The 21,587-nt window shown below is 40.4% G+C and overlaps 3 pseudogenes across 3 annotated transcripts in view; 2 read left to right on the plus strand and 1 right to left on the minus strand.

The window, feature by feature from the left end:
• The window catches only part of LOC306647082 (olfactory receptor 7G2-like), a 39,848-nt pseudogene extending 18,669 nt beyond the window's left edge, over positions 1-21,179 (minus strand). Inside the window, exons 1-2 of the transcript in view lie at positions 21,163-21,179; positions 20,121-20,398 (exon numbers count right to left, since the gene is read on the minus strand). The product of the transcript in view is annotated as an olfactory receptor 7G2-like (transcript). The remainder of the gene's footprint in view (positions 1-20,120; positions 20,399-21,162) is intronic.
• On the plus strand, positions 4,654-5,629 carry LOC306646370 (olfactory receptor 7G1-like; annotated as a pseudogene). Its single transcript has one exon. The product of its transcript is annotated as an olfactory receptor 7G1-like (transcript).
• On the plus strand, positions 13,043-13,981 carry LOC306646127 (olfactory receptor 7G2-like; annotated as a pseudogene). Its single transcript has one exon. The product of its transcript is annotated as an olfactory receptor 7G2-like (transcript).
• Positions 21,180-21,587: the final 408 nt, after the last annotated feature.

Below are 21,587 nucleotides of genomic sequence, written 5' to 3' on the forward strand. Positions count from 1 at the left end.
GGTCCTGGAGTTCGGGTGTGTTTGGTGAGGTTTTGGGATCCTGGAGGCTGGTTGCAATCAGTCAGTTTGGGGTCCTGGTGATAGAGTGCAGTCAGTTGGTGTGGGGATCCTGGCAGCAGGGAGAGTCAGTCGATGTGAGGGCCCCAGAGGCAGGAAGTGATTGGTCGGGGTGGGGATCCTGGAGATGGGGCTCAGTCAGACCGGACAGGGGTCCTACAGGGCCAGGCTGTTGTCTCCAAATGGCGGCAGCCACGTGTAATCAAACCTGCAGGTTCTGTAACAGTGAACTTCCAGGCAACTGCAGGCAGCTGGTGCTCTACTGGTGGTTGGTGATCAGTTTGCTGACTGTTGTCGGGCGATCAGGCTGTGAATCTAGTGTGTTGGGTGATGGATAGGTGTAAGGCAGGCAATGGACAGGCAAATGACGGATAATAGGCACCTGACAGTGAGCAATCTACACTCAAATATCGCGTTGATATGCTGGCAGACTGCAGGTGATCACAGCAGACTACTGTATATGTTCTTGCAACAATATCTCCTGTCTTAATGATATCAACACATCAATCAATCAAATCTACTTTGCTGTGTTAACAAATATGCCCTCAGGTTTTTTACATACAATCACAAATTTGCTTTATACCATAAATTAACTGTTTTTCTGTTAGTTTGGAATTTTCTCTAACAATGTTGATAACACACACATGAACCAATACTATGAAATCTGGAAAACTTGGTGGTGAAATTCTAAAAGGGAGGTGACATATTTGTTAATTGCTTAGTGCATTTTGATTACGAAGACTCTATTAGAAACATTCTGTTTATAATGTTCAAAGCCAAATTCAAATTTTACAGAGAAATAAATGGAATGAAGCTTATAGGGTTACATTATTATGGTACACTCTGCTTTCTCACTTGGATTTAAATGTTGATATATTCATACATATCTTATTTCGAGTTGAACTGTGATGTTGAAAGAATGGACATTTTTTTAAGCTGTCTGTTTTATCTCAACTCCCTAAGGTTTCCCTCCCAGTAATGGGAACAAAGCCCTTAAAGCTGTTCCAGGAAACAGCCCCAAACAGAGAGTAAAAGAGTAAATTGAGCCAGATAGCTAGATAGTGCTCAAACAGTAGGATTACCAGAAACTATTGACCAGAATCTACAGCCTGTTGTAAAACATTGTGAAACATGTTGTCAGCAAACCCAGACCCCCTTTGAAACTTCCTGGCAGCTTTGTCCCCCTTTTCCCTTTCATGTGTGACCCCTCCCGATGTGTGGTTTCTGCCTTTATAAACCTACAAGATTTTCTGCTAGGGACTCGACTCCTCGAGTTGGGTCCCAGCGCGCTGGAATAAACACCTCTTGCGGTTTGCATCAAGTGACGCCTCCTGCGGTTGATTGGGGTTGCCGTCCATCCATGGGACAGAGTTGGGGTTTCCTTTTTGGGGGGCCTTACAATGTCAGATTTCTTGATTTAATTTATGAGTATGGTTGTGACTCTAAAGGCACCTACTGAAGGAGAAGCAGAAGCTAGTACAGACGAAGGGTGTCCATGTCAGTGGTGCTTTTGATGGACATGAGCAGAGACATTTCTCAAAAGAAGAAATGCGAATGCACAACAAATATATGAGAAAATGTTCATCTCTCTTAGCAATCAGAAAGATGCAAATTCCAGCTATACTAAGATTTCATCTCACTCCAGTTAGGGTAACAATTATCAAAATGCAAATGATAACAAATGCTGGTAAGGAAATGGGGGAATGGTTCACTTATATGTTGTTGGGGGGACTATGAATTACTACAACCACTCTGAAATGTGGTATGGAGATTCCTCAAAAGACTAAAAAGGGAATCACCACATGACCCAGCTATCCCACTCCATGGTACGTATCCAAAAGAACTAAAATTAGCATACTACAGTGATATATGCATAACAATGTTTATAGCAACTCAATTCCCAGTAGCCAGTTTACGAGAACAGCATATGGGTCCCTCAATCAATGATTGCAGTAAGAAAACATGATACATGCACACAATGGAGTCTTACTTAGCCATAAAGAAAAATGAAATGATGTCACTTGCTGGTAAGTGGATGTAACTGGACAGCATCATGCTGAGTGAAATAAGTCAGACTCAGAGAGGCAAGAATGTTTTCTCTCATATGCTGTTGCTAGAGCAAAGAAAGAGGGAAAGAGAAGGAAACCCATGAAAACAGAAGAGAGACCAGTGGAGTAGAGGAATGGGATTAAAGAGGAGGAGGGAGATTGAGGAGGAGGAAGGAGGGATGGGTGAAGGGAATAACTGTGGAATTAAATTGATAAAATTATGCTATGTAAATAAATGAATATACCACAGTAAATTTCAACTTTAAGTGTATCTATGAAGCACAAATTTGAAAAACTATAAATGAGTAGAAGGAAGACCAGTAGCGTAGAGGAAGGGGAAGAGAGATTAGATGGTGGGGAGGGAAAGAGAAAGTACTGAGGACCGAAATGAAGCAAATTATAGTCCATGCTTACATAATTACACCAAAATGAACTCCAATATTATGTATAACTATAATGTGTCAATCGATCAATACAAATGCAAACAGATGTTTCATCTGGTGGGGCCACGTATGCCTCACCCATCATCAGTCAGGTCTCTACTCCAGAAATCTGTTTAATGAGCTTGGATGTTTGAAGATATGAAGAACATCACGTTAAAAACTCATCCACAAGTCATTACTGAGTTGGATTCTGTTCTTCCTTGGAGATTTTCCTGCAACGATAAGGTTCTAGGCCTACAGCCATGGGTCTGGTAATGCTTGATTCTTGAGCTCACCCATACTTCTTGAGCAAAAAAGCTCTATCTCTGCCCTTAGCAACTGGTCCTCTAGAACACCACGTTTGCAATATCTAGAAAGAGGAAATACTTCTTGCTTATGTGGATAAATCCATGGAGCAGTTAGCTTCTACCCATTTGGAAAATTGTGTCAATGTTCTTTACTGGTACCTGAAGAACATTATTCTCCATTTATATTTGCTGTTCTCCTTCTGTGGTACACAGAAAAAATGACAGTTTTGTAATCCCAATGATGTCTTTGTTAATTTTAACTATGAATCATGTGTGTTAGACATTGATGGGGCTAAAATGGTGCAGAGAGATATCACAATGCACCTGACACAGTGGCACACACCTATAAACCTGTAATCCCAGAAACTCAGAAGGCTGAAGTAGGAGGATCACAAGATCAAGGCCAGCCTCAGAAATTTACTGAGGCCCTAAGCAACTTAGTGAAACCCTGTCTCAAAATAAGGGGGGGGATGTGACTCAGTGACTGAGTGCCCCTGGATGTGTATATATACCAACATGTATATATACACACATACACACACACACACGTGTATATACATGCCATCTTGTCAAAAACCATCCAATCTACTTGAAATTATAGATTTGTGTGTAACAAGTTAACATGATGTAAAATGTGCTGATAACACATGAACAAAATGAAGCCCTTGTGTTTAAAAATCTATAAGGTGAACACTAACATGAACAGCACTTTCACTCCTTGAATGATATAAAAATCTCAACAGATGTGCTGAGTTCATGGACACATTTGCATAGTTCTTTCTTTTGATGATTTTGGAAATAATTAACATATCTCTTCTTTAAGCATGAAGAACGATAATTTCAACTCGCAGTCTCCTTTAGGGAAGACAACTACTGAAACTATTGTGACAGTATTGAAGAACATATTTTCGAATTCTGAACAAAGAATCATGGTCCTATTTGTATTTTTGGTCATTAGCCATGATAATTGAAAACAGATTATAATCATCTGTGCTAAACATGAAAAGCAAAAATTAAGGTTTAATTAATACAATTAGAGTTAAGAAAAGATATGCCTGAGTGTCGTCTGTATTTTGTAAGATGTAGATAACATTTAAAATGACACTATTTACACATGAGACATTCTCACACTTAAAATAGGAAACAAACTTTGAGATAAAGTTTAACAGATAATTTAATAGATGTGACTTAGTTTGTAACTTAAAGGAACACTGGACTTTATCATAGTTGTGATGTCTGTTACGTGTACAAGGTCTACAAATGGAGAACAACAGAAACAAGGGAACACCTGACCTTGGGGTCAGGAAATCGGCTGTCCTCAACTCCTCACCTCCCAAGTCTTGGTCTTTTAGGACATGCACTCCTGGGATAAGAATGACAGCAAAATAGTTATTTTAATGAGGACATTGCATTTTGAGCCCCCAGAGATAGAGAGACAATAGGAGCTGGCATGTGATGGCACTAAACAGCCCTGCCCCAATCAGGAAGAAGCATCTGAGCCTCCTCCCAGAGACAATCCTTCAGATCAAGATCCCAGTCACTCACTGAGTGTGTCTCTGCTTCTGGAGGACAGCACGTCCATCTTTAGTACACGTATAGGATGCACAACCTCACTCCTATTCTAGCCAAAAAGGGAGCATAAGACCCCCTAAGTAATTCTCTGGAAGTGAGTACAGATGTGTTATGAAAATTGCATCCTGAGGAAGCAACAATAACTAGGTGTTCAAGGAGGAATTTTCTAACACATTTCCATGATACACTGCTACTGATGGTCCATATATTTCTTTATCTTTTCACTCATTCTTTTCCTTCAGATTCATCACCAACATGGAACCTGGAAATCAAACAACTGTTTCAGAATTCCTCCTCCTGGGACTGACAGAGGACCCAGCACTGCAGCCCCTCATTTTCAACCTGTTCCTCTCCATGTACCTGGTCACCATCCTGGGGAACCTGCTCATCATCCTGGCTGTCAGCTCTGACTCCCACCTCCACACACCCATGTACTTCCTTCTTGCCAATCTTTCCTTCACTGATATGAGTTTAAGTTCAAGCACGATTCCAAAGATGCTGGTGAACATCCTAACACAGAGTCAGAGCATCACCTACACAGGCTGCCTCACCCAGGTCTGCTTTGTCTTGGTTTTTGGTGGCTTGGAAAATTGTCTACTTGCAGTGATGGCCTATGACCGCTATGTGGCCATCTGCCATCCACTCAGGTACATAGACATCATGAACCCCTGCCTGTGTGGACTGCTGACCTTGTTTTCCTTGTTCATTAGCCTCATGGATGGCCTGCTGCACAGTCTGATGGTGCTGTGGCCTGTCTTTCTGCACAAACCTGGAGATCCCCCACTTCTTCTGTGAACTTGCTCAGATTATCAAGCTGTCTTGTTCTGATAACTTCACTGATAACATCCTGATATATGTAGTGGCCTGCATATTTGGTGGTGTTCCCTTCTCTGAAATCATTTTCTCTTATGTTCACATTGTGTCCTCTGTCTTGAGAATGCCCTCATCAGGAGGGAAGCATAAAGCCTTTTCCACCTGTGGGTCTCACCTGTCTGTTGTCTCCTTGTTCTATGGGACAGCTTTTGGGGTTTACATTAGCTCTGCAGTTTCTGACTCCCCCAGGAAGACTGCAGTGGCTTCAGTGATGTACACAGTGGCCCCTCAATTGATGAACCCATTTATCTATGGTTTGAGGAACAAGGACATGAAGGAAGCCTTGAAGAAATTCATCAGTTGGATAGCTGTTCTGTGTCCTCTGCCCTTATTCAAACTGGGTTTCTAGAATAATTAACAGTGTCAACATTTGTGATGAGCCATAATTCCTGACCCATCTGTCATTATACTCTTTTAAATTAATGAAATACCATAATGACCAGGTGGACTTTAGTTTTTCTTGAAACCTGTCATTGCTTTTAGTATACCTCTGCGATGTTTGACCCATAATTTCTCACCCCAAACATAATTTTGTTGCTCTGGTTCCACAGAGACAGGCTCTGAAGCAAGGATTCTAGTCTTAGAATCTCCTTATGCTGAAATCCCAGAAGAAAGCAAGTTAGTGAAAGATGGCAGGATAAGGGTGGTCTTTAAGCACTGCTCGGTCATATTAAGAGAATTGTTTCCACTGATCATACAGCTGGAGCCATTGGAATTTCATCTGGGTATCAGACCTAAAGTGAACAAAGGGTTGGACATTCATATCCTGAGATCTGTTCCTGGCATCCATATACTTCTGGGACAAAAATAGCATCAACCATTTTCAATGTATTCATCTATAAAATTGGCATGATGAATCAGACCACTGTTTTAGTGTGACTGTGACATGCTTGAACTCCATCAATGATGACAGACAATACTGTGCGCTGACAATAAGGAGAAATACCCTTCATTCCAAAGATATGAGAGGTAGGAAATACAATAACACAGAGAGCAGAACTTCATTCATTCAGCCCCCCATGATGTGGCCTCTTCCCTGCACTGGTCTCCTCCCCTTCCCCAGGTGATAGTGCAAATGCAGTTGCCATACATGGACCTGATGCCACAGGCAACAATCTGCGCACCCACTCCTGGGTGTCTTGAGCAGGGAACTCTCCATGTACCAAAGACTTGCATCTCTGAGGTGGACTGGATGGTGGTGTTCAAACTATGTCAACATCCTGTCCTGAAAAAGTGTGATCAAGGTGTGGCATAAGTGGTGAATGCTGCTTGTATGGGAGAAGGGGGTTGGCAGAGGAGGAGCACTTGGTGGATCATCTGGGTGGGATCTCAAGGTCATCCCATGTCTCTTCTTAGGACAGAAGTGGAGAAGACAGAATACAGAGGGGGCATGGTGACTGCAGAGACGGGAATTGGTTTGATAAAGTCAGTATTTGATTGCCAGTAGTGGATCAGTTTTGCCCTGAAAAGCTGTCATTTTTATAGCAATGCAATACGTATTTATCACCCTTGTAGACATCCCTAAACAGCATACCACCTAATGAATTCCATTTCCTCTTGCAAGTCTCATACTTGTGCTCCAGAAATGATCTTTTCAGAAGCTATTTCTTGATTTGCATACTTTATATTTTTTATATTAAATGTGGTGACATTAATTATATGAAGCATTTCTGAGGAGGAACCAAGTGTGGCATCCATTTTTCTGTTATTTGGATAAACATCTTAAATATTCCCAAACATGCCTCCCAAAATATGGAAAAGAGTTTGAGGACTGGGGGCGTAGCACAGTGATAATGTCCAGGCACACATGGCCAGCTGCCAGGGCCGAGCCCTAACAGGAGTCCATGGGTTCCACACAGGTAAATGGGGCACAGGGAGACAGCATCAGCGATGGATGGAGAATGAAAGACACAGACTCTAGTTCTGGTGCAATCAGTCCCACTTTATTCTAGGGAAGACTGGGTTTATATACATTTTTCTTCAGGCTATAATGGCAGTCTTGTGGTTAATATTAAAGAAGTTTCCAAAGCATAGGCAGAAAATAGTAACCTTACAGATCATCCTTCCTGAATCACAATTGTTTTAAGAATATCTAACTACGTCAATGAACTAATACAATGTTTATTTCCTTAATTTATAAACTCTATGTGATCTAAGACTATTCTTATTATTCTCACAATTAAAGCAATAGACAAGTAATCTCATGTGACCATCTCTAGTAGGTCCATCTGGTTAACATCCAAATTGCTGAGTTAAGGGCTATAGGAGGGCAGCGTTTGCAATGGTTATTGTGTACCAACGTTAATTATAGGGGTGACATATTCTTTGTAGGAAGGAAGGAATGTTGTGAAACCTCATTCTCTTACCTCACCACCACACATAAACAAAACCATCTTAGGATTTAACCAGCCTGTTGGAGACAAAGGCAGATCTATATCTATTTTCTCCAGAGGTTTTCAGGGACTCATTGCATGGTTGCAAAATTTATTTTTAACTTTGTTAGTGGTAAAGACCCATTGTCTTTCAGATTGTAGGTAATATTTTCTGGAATTTTTGTTGTATTCCCCTCGTCCCCTTAAGCAATCTGTTCAGACTGAAATGAGTAATATATTATCAGAAAAACAGAGCAGAAAAAACACCATGCTCCGGAGCAAAACATCCAGCAATTCCTTTTAGAATGAGCCTTTGCAAACATCCTCCAGAGGATCTTTGTCAAGCACTGGATGGAATTCCAGATGCCCCCACAGCCAGCACCCTCGCAACCCTGTAAATACAAGGTCTGCACTTGGTGTGGAAGTACTGACGTAGCAGAACAGTTTTCACCTTTGGGTAGTTTCAGAGAGTTGAACCAACTTACCCTACCCTGACATATTCTGGAGTGTCATATCATTACTCAGACTCTCATTTACTCTGACAATTCAATGAGTGTAACTATTTACTTACAGGTTCTAAGAGGAGGTTATGAGTCTTTTCCTAAATTATGGGCCCAAGAATTCCTCTCTTTAGAAATACGAGTGTGTGATTTGTCCATCAAACTGCAGATCTGTTGTTCATTCATAATACATGCATGCAATTGGAATAACAGCGCTTTGTCTTTAAATACATACTGCAGATTTTTGTCTGCAGGATAGTGTCTACTTTTGCGTGTGCTTCATGGTGGTTAGTAGGTGCCCCCAGCACTGAGTATAGAGTACAATTTTGCAATGTTTTGTCTCTGGATCTGTATTCAACAGGTCTTAGCACTGAAAGAATACATAGCATCAGTAAGGGATTTTTGGTCTTGCCATTTGTAATTGAGGCAGAGACCAACTAAAATTTATTGCTGCCTTTGAGGTGAGACAAGCATCTTTTTCTTTTTAATTTCCTTACACTTCTATTAAATGCTCTATGTGTTCACTACAATGCCAATCCAGCTATGAATAATGAATTCATTTATGTTAATATGTTTCCTTACACTTTTCTGGACAATAGGATTGTATTTTCTTCTTCCCTAATTTCACAGCTCTTTATTACTGTAGCACCTCAGTCTGATAAAACTAATTTTATTTTTCTTACTTAATTTTTGGTATTGGGATTAAACCCATAGGTGCTCAATCACTAGTCATATCCCCAGCCCTTATTATTCTTTTTCTTTAGAGACCCTGACTCTAAATAATTTGCTTTGGTTCTCACTAAGTTGCTGAGGCTGGCTTTGAACTTAAGATTCTCCTGCCTCATTCTTTCAAACCAGTGGGATTACAGGCCTGTGCCACCATGAGCCACGGTGCCCAGATAAAAGTAATGTTAGTGTGGTAACAAACAAGTCATTTGTTTTTAGTCACAATCACAAGGGTTCTTTGCACCCTGGGTTAATGGCATTCTGATACTTGGCAATTTTCTGCCACCAAATTGATAACAGAGACCCAAAATTTGGGTCTAGGATGTTCCATGTGTTTGTGTGTATTTGTGTCTTAATGTGTTTATATGTGTATGTATAAAATCATAAATTACATCTGATATATCTTTGAATGAAAAATTAATAGTGAAATTCTATTGTCTATTTAGTGTCACCTCTTCTATTTTTGTTATCTATTGTAAGTACAAATTATAGCATTAGGTTATAGTTACTTAAAACTGTACCCGTGACTCACATGAATACATGTGAATCATGTGTAACTGTGCAAAAACTAGTTATAACAATATCTATGTATACAATTTATCACTAAATACTACAGACCGAAACTGTCTTCTACATCTATGTTTTCTTTTTGAGTTGAAGGTGTGTTGGTATTCCTGACACTGTGTGTAAAGGTCATTGTGACTCTAAAGCTACTGAAGGAGAAAAGACAAGAATTGTGTATATGCAAAGGTGTGTCCCTGTGAGAAAGTCCCTCAGGACAGACATGAACAGAAAGGTGGATGCAGAAGACCACACCACCAGGAAATCTCAGGATGAGGGAGCAGTCAGCATCAGGTTGGGAAAGAAGAAGACATTCTCAAAAGTCTCAAGTCCTAAATCAATCATGCCAATGGCCTTGCAGCACAAGGATTGCACTCTCAACAAGTAAACCCCTGCTGTATAATGAGCTTCAATATTTAAAACACCTCAACAATAAGAGGTGTTGAGTGTCCAGGTGTCCATTTCCCCTCTTGCAAACTCCTTCAATGCTCTCCTCACCAGCTGCAGAGGCACTTGTATGGAGAGGTGGTGCTTTCCCTCTCAGGTATCAGGTTAAGAAATATTAACAATTGCTGTTGTTTTTGCAAGTGGCTCAAATCCTTCATGTTATTTTTCTTCTCATTCCTCTTCTTTGAAAAAAATGTAGGCAACATATCACCTCAACAGATACAGGTTTAATCTTCAAAAAATTACTAAAATGAATGCCTCCTCAAGTTAATACTCATGACCCAGGTGCACTGGCACCCACCTGTAATCCCAGCACTGGGAGAATGAGGTAGGAGGATCACAAGTTCAAAGCCAGTCTCAGCAACTTATCGAGGCCTCAAGAGACTGAGAGAATCCCTGTCTCAAAATTAAAATTCAAATAAGGCTGGGGCTATGTCTCACTAGGTAAATGTCCCTGGCTTCAATCCCTGGTAATAATAATAATAATATTCATGACCCTAAGGTTTGAGGAATCACGTGTGCTGGTCCAGATTGTGGGTCCTGTCTGGATGCTGCCACTTGGTAGGAAGGACCTATGTGGTCAGAGCAGTGGAGACACTGAGAGCTAAATATGGCCTGTCTGCCTTTGCTCAGGTGGACATTGTCAATCAAGTGAAGGAGTCTTGGTGACACTTCAATGATCCTAATGTGGTACTTAGAGGTCACAGCAGATGGAGGTGTAGGTCACCTGTGAGGTCTGATGTCCTCAATGTAATTCTATATCGCACTGCACTTAATAAAATGGAAGTGGCCTCTAGACCACTCATCCTGCTCCAGCTACAGCCTCATTCTCTTCTCCATTTATAAAAACATTCCCAAAGCTGGTCTCTGTATTTCCTCTCCCCAATTCTTCTCCACCAATGTTTCCTTAAATCTGTCTGAAGTCCCCTCTGACAGGGCTGCAGTTGTCCTCACTGTCCCCAGTCAGGTCTCTACTCCTCGGTCGGGTTTTCTGACCTCTTCTCCTGCATAATTTCAACTCAGTCAATTAATGTGATAAAAATATACTTTGTAATGCAATTGGAAAAGATTTTGCAAAATGTCCATAGAAAACAGCATGCTTGTCTGTACTTACTACAAATATCAGTGACCAAAAAACTAGATTGGAATATTCTGGACAACATATTGAATATAAAAATCAAAGATCAGGAATCATTAATGACATTGAAGAGATACCTCTGAGTATTTGTTTGATTATAACCTCTTGGTTGTGTTTGTAATCAGATTGGTAATACCCACCTGCACAAGCTCTGTTTTCACACCTAAAAGAGAATCAGGCTCCTTGATATGAAACAGCTCCATTTTTCTTTGTTGGTAAATGGATATTTGGGGTTTACAAGAAACCTCACAGGTCTTGCAGGCAAGGTACCATAAGTGGAGGAGAGGAGAATCAGTGGAGAGAATTGGGTGATCTGCTCCTGGATTATGGGGTCAGGGGACCTGCCAGTCTAAAAGCCTGTCTTCTGTTTTCTTTGGTCTTTAAGGTTATGCACCCCAGGGATCAGCAGGGCAGTAAAATTGTTAATCTAACAAGGCGCTTTGGATATTGAGCCCCAGGGGTACAGAGACTGCATGGAGTCAGCTTGTGGCCACCGCACCCCACAGCCCTGCCCCAGTGGAGAAGCAGCACAGGAACCTCCTCCTAGAGATGTGATCCTTCTTGACCAGGACCTGCTGACTCAATCTGTCTGCACTTCCTGAGCATGCACCATCCATCACCAATACCCATATGAGGCACTGAGCATCCTTTCTCTTGAAGTCAACCAGGTACCAGGCAGTCCCTTAGTTAAAGCACTGCAAGTGAAGTTAGGTGTGATTCATGTATCTAAATCCATTATTGTTCAATTCATTTAAGTTGTTATTCATTTCATCCCAAATGCAACACAAAAGAAGATTGGTTTCCTGCTTCTACATGACCAACTTTCCACAACAGCATTTCTCTTTATCCTAAACCTGATTCAGCAACCTGATTCTCCTAAAAGGACCTAATAAATATAAGTCTGTGTTATCTGGTCTCTGTTTTCCAAAGAACAACAAGTTGTATGTAGTCTTACTGCTTTTCTTAGGAGTCGATGAACTTCAAGCTTTCTTTCATTCTGGTGCTTTTTACCTTAAGGCAAAAAAAAAAAAAAATTAGAAAGAGACCAGGAATCTCATGAAGAGACGTGTCTAAATTCTCATAGAATTATTTGCAAAGGAGAGGACCTGCAATTCCATGGGCGAGTCTTCTGAGCTTCAGGTATAAAGGCAGTCTTCTGCCCACCTGGATGGATGCTAGCCATAGACATGACTAATGGTACAGGTGGCCAATCCTTGAAGGAGGCATTTCACAGGAAGAAATGTTAAAATTACAATGGTAGATTATGAGATATGAGTGCTTATTTCGGAATGCTTTTCCTGTGCTCTTCAGTCATTAGCAGAGCTTAGTGGAGAGTCAACCCTGCAGTCAGATGACCTGGTCTTAGCCAAGCACTCATCACATACCCCACATCCCAGTATGACGTCCCCTTACTTAAGGGTCTTCATGGGTAGAATGAGGTGGCAGTGTGGACTAACACAGCAGCAGTTTGGCAAGAGAATCAGATGATACCAATAGGATTCCGAGAAAAAGCAAAGTAGGTGAACCCTGGCTCAAGAGGACAGATGTAACATGGTCATGCCTGTCTTACTGTTTCCTTGAAGGTACAGACTAATTCTATATGAAAAGTCATGTCTTACACATTGCTTTATTCTCAGCACCTAACTCAGTAGATGCAACTGTTGGTGTTCAGTAAAACAAACATTTCAATAAATGAGGTGAGAGAAAGAAGTGAGTGGACAGGGAAGGAAGGAGAAAGTAGCAGAGGAAGATGTTTGAACATTCATTTGGGTTCACAGTATTAATGATACAGCTTATTTTCTAATAAATGGTTCTCAGAATTCAGCACATATCAAAGCCACCCAGGGGGCTTTTTGAAACTTAGAATGCCAGTCTTCATCCACAGGGTTTATCAGCAGTGAGTCCAATGGAGGGATCAAGAATTTGCATTGCTATCATCTTCCCAAATAATGTTGCTAATGCTGTTCATATGTATAATTATTTTTCACCCCACCTTTTCCTTGAGATTCACCAACAACATGGAGCCCAGAAACCAAACAGCAGTTTCAGAATTCCTACTACTTGGCCTGACAGACGATCCAGCATTGCAGCCCATTGTCTTTGGAATGTTCCTGTCCATGTACCTGGTCACTGTCCTGGGCAACCTGCTCATCATCCTCGTCATCAGCTCTGACTCCCACCTCCACACCCCTATGTATTTCTTTCTCTCCAACCTGTCTTTTACTGACATAACTTTAAGCACCATCACAGTCCCCAAGATGCTGGTGAACATCCAAAGACAAAGTAAAACCATCAGTTACACAAGCTGCCTCACCCAGGTCTACTTTGCCCTGGTTTTTGTTGGAATGGAAAACTTCGTCCTAGCAGCGATGGCTTACGACCGTTATGTGGCCATCTGCCACCCACTCAGGTACTCAGTCATCATCAATCTGCACCTCTGTGTTCTTATGATTCTCTTCTCTTTGTGCATCAGCTTTGTGGATGCCCTGCTGCACAGTCTGATGCTACTGCGGTTGTCCTTCTGCACAGACCTGGAGATCCCTCACTTCTTCTGTGAACTTGCTTAGATGATTAAGCTCTCCTGTTCTGACACCCTCATTGATAACATCCTTATATATATTGCAGCTTGCATATTCGGTGGTCTTCCTCTCTCTGGGATCATTTTCTCTTATACTCACATTGTGTCCTCTGTCGTGAGAATGCCATCACCTGAAGGAAAGCACAAAGCCTTTTCCACCTGTGGGTCTCACCTATCTGTCGTCTCCTTGTTCTATGGGGCAGCTTTTAGGGTGTACATTAGCAATGAAGTCTCTGACTCCCCCAGGAAGACTGCAGTGGCTTCAGTGATGTACTCTGTGGTTCCTCAAATGCTGAACCCCTTTATCTACAGCCTGAGGAACAGAGATACAAAAGAAGCCTCGAGGAAACACATTAGTAGGACAGCATCTTTACTATAATGTTTCATGGTTTGAATTTGGGTTCATAAAGAATATTTAATTGATGACTTTCTTTTTGAACCAGAGTACTTTAACCTTCTTCCACCATAGTACACTACAATGACCAAGTAATGACTAGGTGCATTTTAACTTGGCTGGAACCTAACTTTGTTTTTCTTCTGCTCCCTGTTCTTTGACCCATAATTTCTATTTTCCAAATAATGCTTCCTGCCTTGACTTCCACAGATGCAGAACCTGTGGAAGACTCCAATGTAAACATTTTTGCCTGCTCAGAAGAAGACAATGTGAGGTTGGATTATCAGAAAAATATTTAAGCATAGTTATTGTCATATTTTACAAATAATGTTTGCCTGCTTATGTGTTTAGGAGCAATAGAGGTACATTCTAGTGTAGTACTACTGTGAAGCAAAGGATTAAGCATTCATGACCTGAGAAATACACACTGAGAACTTGTACTGGCAAACCATGCACATCTAAGGTGACACTAGCATCTACCACACTCAGTTTTATTGGTGATGAAATTTGCACAACTAGATGATGTCATTGGTGTGATAGGACAGTGAAGCTCATCAGTGAAGATGTCTTAAGTCCTAATAAGGAAAGAAAACCTAATATTAATGAGCTTGATTGATAATACAAGGTTCATTACAATGACTCAATGGCAGAGAATGTGCTAGAGCAGAGAGTGATACTACATTCCCTCCTCTATGAGGGGACCTCATCCTGGGACTGGTTCTCTAGGTCCCCAGGTTATTGCAGAACAAACTGAGGTCAGCTGTCACACCTGGACATGATTTCAGAGACAGGAACCCATGTGTCCTTCCATTGGTCCACAGGGGTATCCTTTCCATGAGTGAAGCAGACCACATCTCTGTGGTGCATTGAGTTGTGGCCCTCAGATATACAGCTGCTGCCTCAGTCACTTGTGACTAACTTACATAACAAATTGGTACAAGGCACTTGTTTGCAGTAGGGTGCTGGGAGCCAGCCCCAGCAACTCACAAGGTCCCTGAAGGATGGGCGGAGTCAGTGCCAAGGAACGACAAGAACCCCTGGAGCAACTTGAAGCAAGTGCTGCTCAGATTTATTTTAGCTCTTCTTTTATAGTATTAAGTAAAGCAGGATTAAATAAGACACACGTTGTAGGGAAATTACCACAAGATTTTTCAATAATCACACTTTCACACATAGTGGGTACATTAAGGTCAACTTATTTTATTTACTTAAAATTACTCACATAAGCATATTACAGTGAAATATAGTTCCCTCTTTTCATCCTACTGGATTTGTTTACCCTTTGGTGTCAGATCTATTGTCAGGACAATGACTCTATTTTTTTAAGCTAATTTTACTGAACTGCTAAGCAAAACATGCACTTGTCTTTAGCTCATGTTATTATGTTTTGATTTAACCTTAAAGGTCTACTATATTACCTAAACAAGCTCTGATAAAACTAAATTGGATTACTTTATTGCCAAACAATCAGTGTACCTACTTTTATCCTATTATTTTTATGTCATTGATTTATCCTCTATCTATTGTAGTACATATGTGAGATTTAAGCCAGCATAAACTACTCATAACCAGTTAATATGCAATGAGGGCATTCGATCTTAAGACAATTTGATCTTAAGATAATATCTTTCTAGTTGTTTGCGTGTGCTGTTTCTTTGCTCTTTAGTCCTACATTTCCAGGGTGGCCCTTGACATCCAAGCCTTTGAAGGAAGGACAAACATTGGACATTTGTCCATTTACCATTAATATTAATTATTCATTTACTAATTTCATTGTACATTCCTGTACTGGGAAGAGGTGGATCTGTGAGAGGTGGGTCCTTCTGCTTATTCACTTGTTTCCCTCTAGGTGGATATCACAAACCTCCCCCAATCTTGTAAGGTAAGTAGGGCAGTCCTTGCACTGTGGGGACAAGTCTCCTGTTTTGTTTGTCAGGCTGTTTTGCTGGTAAAGCATTAACTGGGGTAGATGTGGTCAGCACAGGAGCAAGCAATTCCTGTAACTGTAGTTTTTTTGAAGAACTCCTCAAACTCTGTACCTTCAGACTTGTATGTGTGATGTAGTACATTTTTTAAAGCATTCCTTAACCTCCCCCAACCTCTTCAGACTCACTGAGGATAAATTCTTATCCCAAAAATCAGAGAATATGATATGCAGTTGCATAGTTATAAATATGATGATTACGAAAAAGATCACCCAATTCCTAGGAGAGATGACAGTGGCAATTCCTGGAATGGTGGCCTTGCCAAACCATTCCACATGCTCAGACCTTGTCAAACAGCATGGCGGAAACAGTGCCTGCCTATTGGGGATCTGTGGAGGAAGAGCATTAAGTGGATGATCTGGGTGGGTCTCAGGTAATCAATGATTCCAGAAGGGAGAGGACACAGAAAAGAACATGTGGTAACCATGCAGGTCATAAGTGGATTGATGTGGTCAGTATTCGTTGTTTTTCCTTTACCCACTTGGCATTTCCATAAACCTCTGGTGCATTTGTATCCCCAAGGCAGCTATAATTGTATTATTCATTACATAAAATTGCTTCCATTTCACATGTATAAATTCAAACTTAAATAACAGAAGAATGATTCCTTGTTTCCTGTTATTCTCATCAAGTTACTTCAGTATACATCCTGTTCCTAGGTACAGTAGTTACTCTCTTATTTCAAATATTCATAAGATTCTACTCATTAGGCTGACATTAAAACTGAGGAATATTTTTTGATAGTGATGAAATTTTTATATATTTTCTTCTCTTGTAAATAAAGTCATTGCAACATTCTCTTCTAAGCCTAAAGAAGGAAATAAAAAGTGGTTTTACAGAGGGGTGGAATTATGGGTTGTGATCAAGTGGTTCTTCATTTTTGCATAATTCAAAGGAACTCTGCAATGATTTAACTTCTCAATAAAAATTCCTGATTTTCTTTATTATGCTTCAATATTTAAACTCCCTTGCTAATTTAACGGGTGCAAAATGCAGGCAATTAATTTGTTTCTCACATTAAGAGGCTCAGGTTCCTTGCACATATTATTATCTATTTTTCTATCTTTTGATGAATCCATTATATATCCACTGAATTCCTCATCTATCTCAAAAAGGCAATTCATAATTGTTCTTTATATAATTGGAGTAGCCATCCTATACATGTATAACACACCTCCACATATAATACTGCAGTTAGTTTTTTAGGAGAGTGTAATTTTGCTTGTGCTTCATGGTATTGATGGTATTCACTAGACTGCCACAGAACACAGCTTCCACACAGTTTAATTTGTAAATACTTAGCCTCATGGTCTGTGATCAGGAGGTCTAGATTTTAAAACTTCTACTTTCCTCAATAAATGATTTTGAATTTTACCTTTAGAAAATTAGACTGAAACTACATGAAATTTATTTTCGCCTTTGATGGGAGACAGGAATCATATTCATTTTTTAAGCACTTTTGACCAAATAATCCATCTTTGCTGTGAGGTTAATTCAGAAATAAATTGTTCATTTACAAGTCAATGATTCCTGGGATCTCTTTCCTGAACAATAGTATTGTTGTATCTCTCCCTGTTCCAATATCACATCCTGTAAAGAACATAGAACTTTGTAACCAAAACTAAGTTGTCTGTGGTGATAAAAAAAATCTTTTTTTGTTTTCTTAATCACGAATGTATTTTACAACAAATAGGTACTTTTCTCATCATTTATATTTATTCCCATGTTTGATAGAATTGGGAGTTGGGACTTGTTAAATTAATTAGGATTTTATGAAGTCATGGAGCTTTGCCATGAGATTCATGCCCTCATAAGAGGAAGAGAGTAGAAATACTGTTTCTGCTAAGAGAAGATCCAACAAAGAGGTAGCAATGTGCAAACCACAAGAAGAGCCATCACCAGGGTCTGAATCTTCTGAGACCTGCATCTTGGGATTTGCAGTGCCCAGTCCTTGGAGAAATAAATGTCCACTGTTGAACCCAGCCAGGTATGGTGTTTTGCAATACCAGCCCAGCTGCCTGAAGATTACATTCATCCATGGGTATAGATGAAAACAGTCAAAAAGAAGCCAAACTACAAATCAGATGACCCAATAGCAACAGAACAGAAGATGTCCTGAAGAGTGTCTCATAGTTTTTATTGGTGCATTATAATAATCGGCAATAGCAAGACTTATCATGCCATATTCATACATGCACATAATATAATGTGATTAGGTTTCTTAGATTTTATTCCTCCTCCTGAGCTGCTTCTTCTACTCTATTGAAATTCTTTCTACTATTATTATATTATTATTCATATTAGTATTATTGTTTTGATTTGTGCATTAATGAGTTTGTCACCTTTATCTTCTGTTTCATGAACTGTAGATGAATGGGTGGGTTTGTCATTGCAGTGTCCCCAGAATACAGCCCCAATCTCCTCACAGTGATTAGTTTACATTTGAGCAAAGGCCCTGATTCTGTACTGTGCTATGTGAAAGGATGTTTTCTAAATAAATCCATGAAATTTGGCTCTCTACTGAAACAAAACCTAAGGAAAAACAACCTTTTTTTCAGTTTTCTGGAAGATCTAGGTATATGATCTGGGCCTTCAGTGACCAGAATGGCAGAGCAAGGATGAAACCAACAGGCGGAAGAGTGAATGAGGTGTCCTTTCCCATGCCTGATGTGCATTGTGTGAACTTCAATGACTCAGGATGACCAGCTTCACTGTTTGAGCAAAGCCAGTTAATAGTGTTTCATATGATGTGAGCTACAGCCCTCCTCACTCATGAAATTCCAACATTCCATAGTTATGTCAAATTCCATAATGTAGCATTTAGGCCAAATTTGTGGAAGACGAAGCCAAAGTTAGTGGGTGCTATTTTACTACATAAGTAGCATGTTGATAACCACTGAGCTCATTGCCACCTGCTGCCACTGTTGACTGACACTGCATAGCTCCTGTGTCATCTGCAGAATTATCACGGCTCAACAGAAACTGGCAGATGATTATCAGTCTTGGAGACAAAGTTCAGAATATCATGGATTATAAATCAGAAACTAAGATTGCAATAATTTGGGGAAGTCATGTGATCACTCAGCCCATGGGTTGAGGTAGAGGCTCAATCAGTGGCTCCTACTGTGCTGAAATGCTTACTTAGCTCCAACCTTTGTCCTACCACACTACTGTCACTCACATTGTCATGAGAAATACCCCAAAATCACAATAGCAAGAACCCTTTGCTTATGTTCTGCCTCTATGGAAGCTGACCACAAAATTAAGCTCAAAAAGTTCACATGAGTTTTCAAGAATTCCAAACTACTGGAGTCTCAAGTCACTTTCCATTCTGAGCAGAAATACCCAGATCAAAAGAGGAGCTAAGCATTGCAGAATAAGACCTTAGTGGTAGAAAAAAACTGTTTGGCTCATTCAGTGTTCCTGGATGTTGACTCACTTTAGAAGTCAAAGCACAAAGCACGGAACTAATCACAAGGTAGACATTTGAATGAGTTTTATTAAGGCCTTCTTCATGTCCCTGTTCCTCAGGCTGTAAATAAAAGGGTTCAACATTGGAGGAACCACAGAATACATCACTGAGGCTATTGCACTTTTTCTGGATAAGTCTGTAACTGCAGAGCTAATATACACTCCAAAACCTGTCCCATAGAACAAGGAGACCACTGAGAGATGAGACCCACAAGTGGAAAAGGCTTTAGACTTTCTCCCAGCTGAGGGCATTTGCAGAATAGAGGAGACAATTTTAATATAAGAAACAACAATCCCCAAGAGAGGAAGACCACCCAGTATGCTTGTCATCACATATACTAGGATGTTATTGAGAAGGGTGTCAGAACAGGCCAGCTTGATGACCTGAACAAGTTCACAGAAGAAGTGAGGGATCTCCAGGTCAGTGCAGAAGGACAGCCTCAGCAGCATCAAACTTTGGAGCAGGGCATACACAACACTGATGATCAAGGGCAACAGAATTAGCAGGACACAGAGGCGGAGGTTCATGATGACTGAGTACCTGAGTGGATGACAGATGGCCACGTAACGGTCATAAGCCATTGCTGCAAGGAGAAAGTTTTCCAATCCAGCAAAACCCACACCAAAGCAAACCTGGCTCAGGCAGTCTGTGTAACTGATGGTCTTACTCTGTCTCTGGATGTTCACCAGCATCTTGGGGACAGTGGTAGAGATGAAACAGATGTCAGTGAAGGACAGGTTGGAGAGGAAGAAGTACATGGGGGTGTGGAGGTGGGAGTCAGAGGAGATGGCCAGAATGATGAGCAGGTTCCCAAGAACAGTGACCAGGTACATGGACAGGAACAGTCCAAAGAGGAGGGGCTGCAGATCTGGGTCATCTGAGAGGCCCAGGAGAAGAAATTCTACTGTGACCACTTGGTTTTCTGATTCCGTGCTGTTGGAGAGACTGATGGGATAGATAGGCGTGAGGAGATAGATAATGGATGCACTCAATTCCTTATTAGGAAAGCATGGTGTCTGCAAGGTGAGGTGAGTAGAGTTACAATCTTCTCAGCTCCTGTGACCTGCTCCCTTCCCTCTCAACCTCCTGTCTTTCTCACTTCGACTCTCCAACTATCTGACTGTTTATTCTTTAATACAACCTCCTTTTCTACTTGATCCACCTCATAGGAATAAAAAATCAAATAAAATGTGGCTTTTCCCTGAGACTTCTCCAATCCTTAAATGAACAGTAAATGAATAAACAGACAATATTACACCTAAATCAATAATAGCAACTTTCATCAAGATTTCAACTCCATGTACATTTGGTATGTCAAAATACATTCTATTGTCATGTATAATTAAAAAGAACAAATAAAATAAAATAAATTATAATAGATGAAAAACAGGATTTTAACTCAGAGTGATGGGGCTTTCTTCCTGACTTTGGTGCTTGTTTGTTAAAGAAGGAAATTTGCTTAGTTGAGCAAGAAGTGTCAGGCTCCTTATTTGTATTTTTGGGAACCTCTATAAATCCTAATAGGAATATTGCCAGGATGAGTAGTGAGAAGACACATCTTCAACAACACTGCCTGAGATCCAAGACACTCCTGGTATTTCTGTCGTGTTTTGTTCCTGGCACAAACAAAATGAGGACACCTGGCACGGGTCATTACAGAAGGAAGAGATGAGGGGAACAAATGCAGAAGAAAAACAGGTTATCCTTACTTGATAACCAAAACCATCAGGGGAGCATCAGGGTGCTGAAAGGCCCGCTAGCCAGCTTGCACAGAGAGAGAAGCCAGAAGAGGGAACAACTGAACAGAAGCTCATGAAATTCCTGTTTGCTTCTCAGGTACGTGCAATAAAGTGTCTTGAAATCAAAACAAATACATCAGAACTACAAGGGTAACTGAAATAGTTTAAAAATTTGAAAAGAAAACTGATTTTTCCTAACAAGACATCCAAAGAATGATAAAAACTTTAGATTTTGAATGATCACAGATGTGAACCTTTTAATTATAAGAACATCTCAAATATCCAAATGACAGATCAAAACTATAAAGAACCGAGTGTGGAGCATTCACCATCCAATTAAAAGATACTGCCTTGTTTGCATTATTATTGTTGAAAAATAAGTAATACCTATTCAT

The sequence above is a fragment of the Sciurus vulgaris genome (assembly GCF_902686455.1).
Source record: "Sciurus vulgaris genome assembly, chromosome: 16".
Taxonomy (NCBI): domain Eukaryota; kingdom Metazoa; phylum Chordata; class Mammalia; order Rodentia; family Sciuridae; genus Sciurus; species Sciurus vulgaris.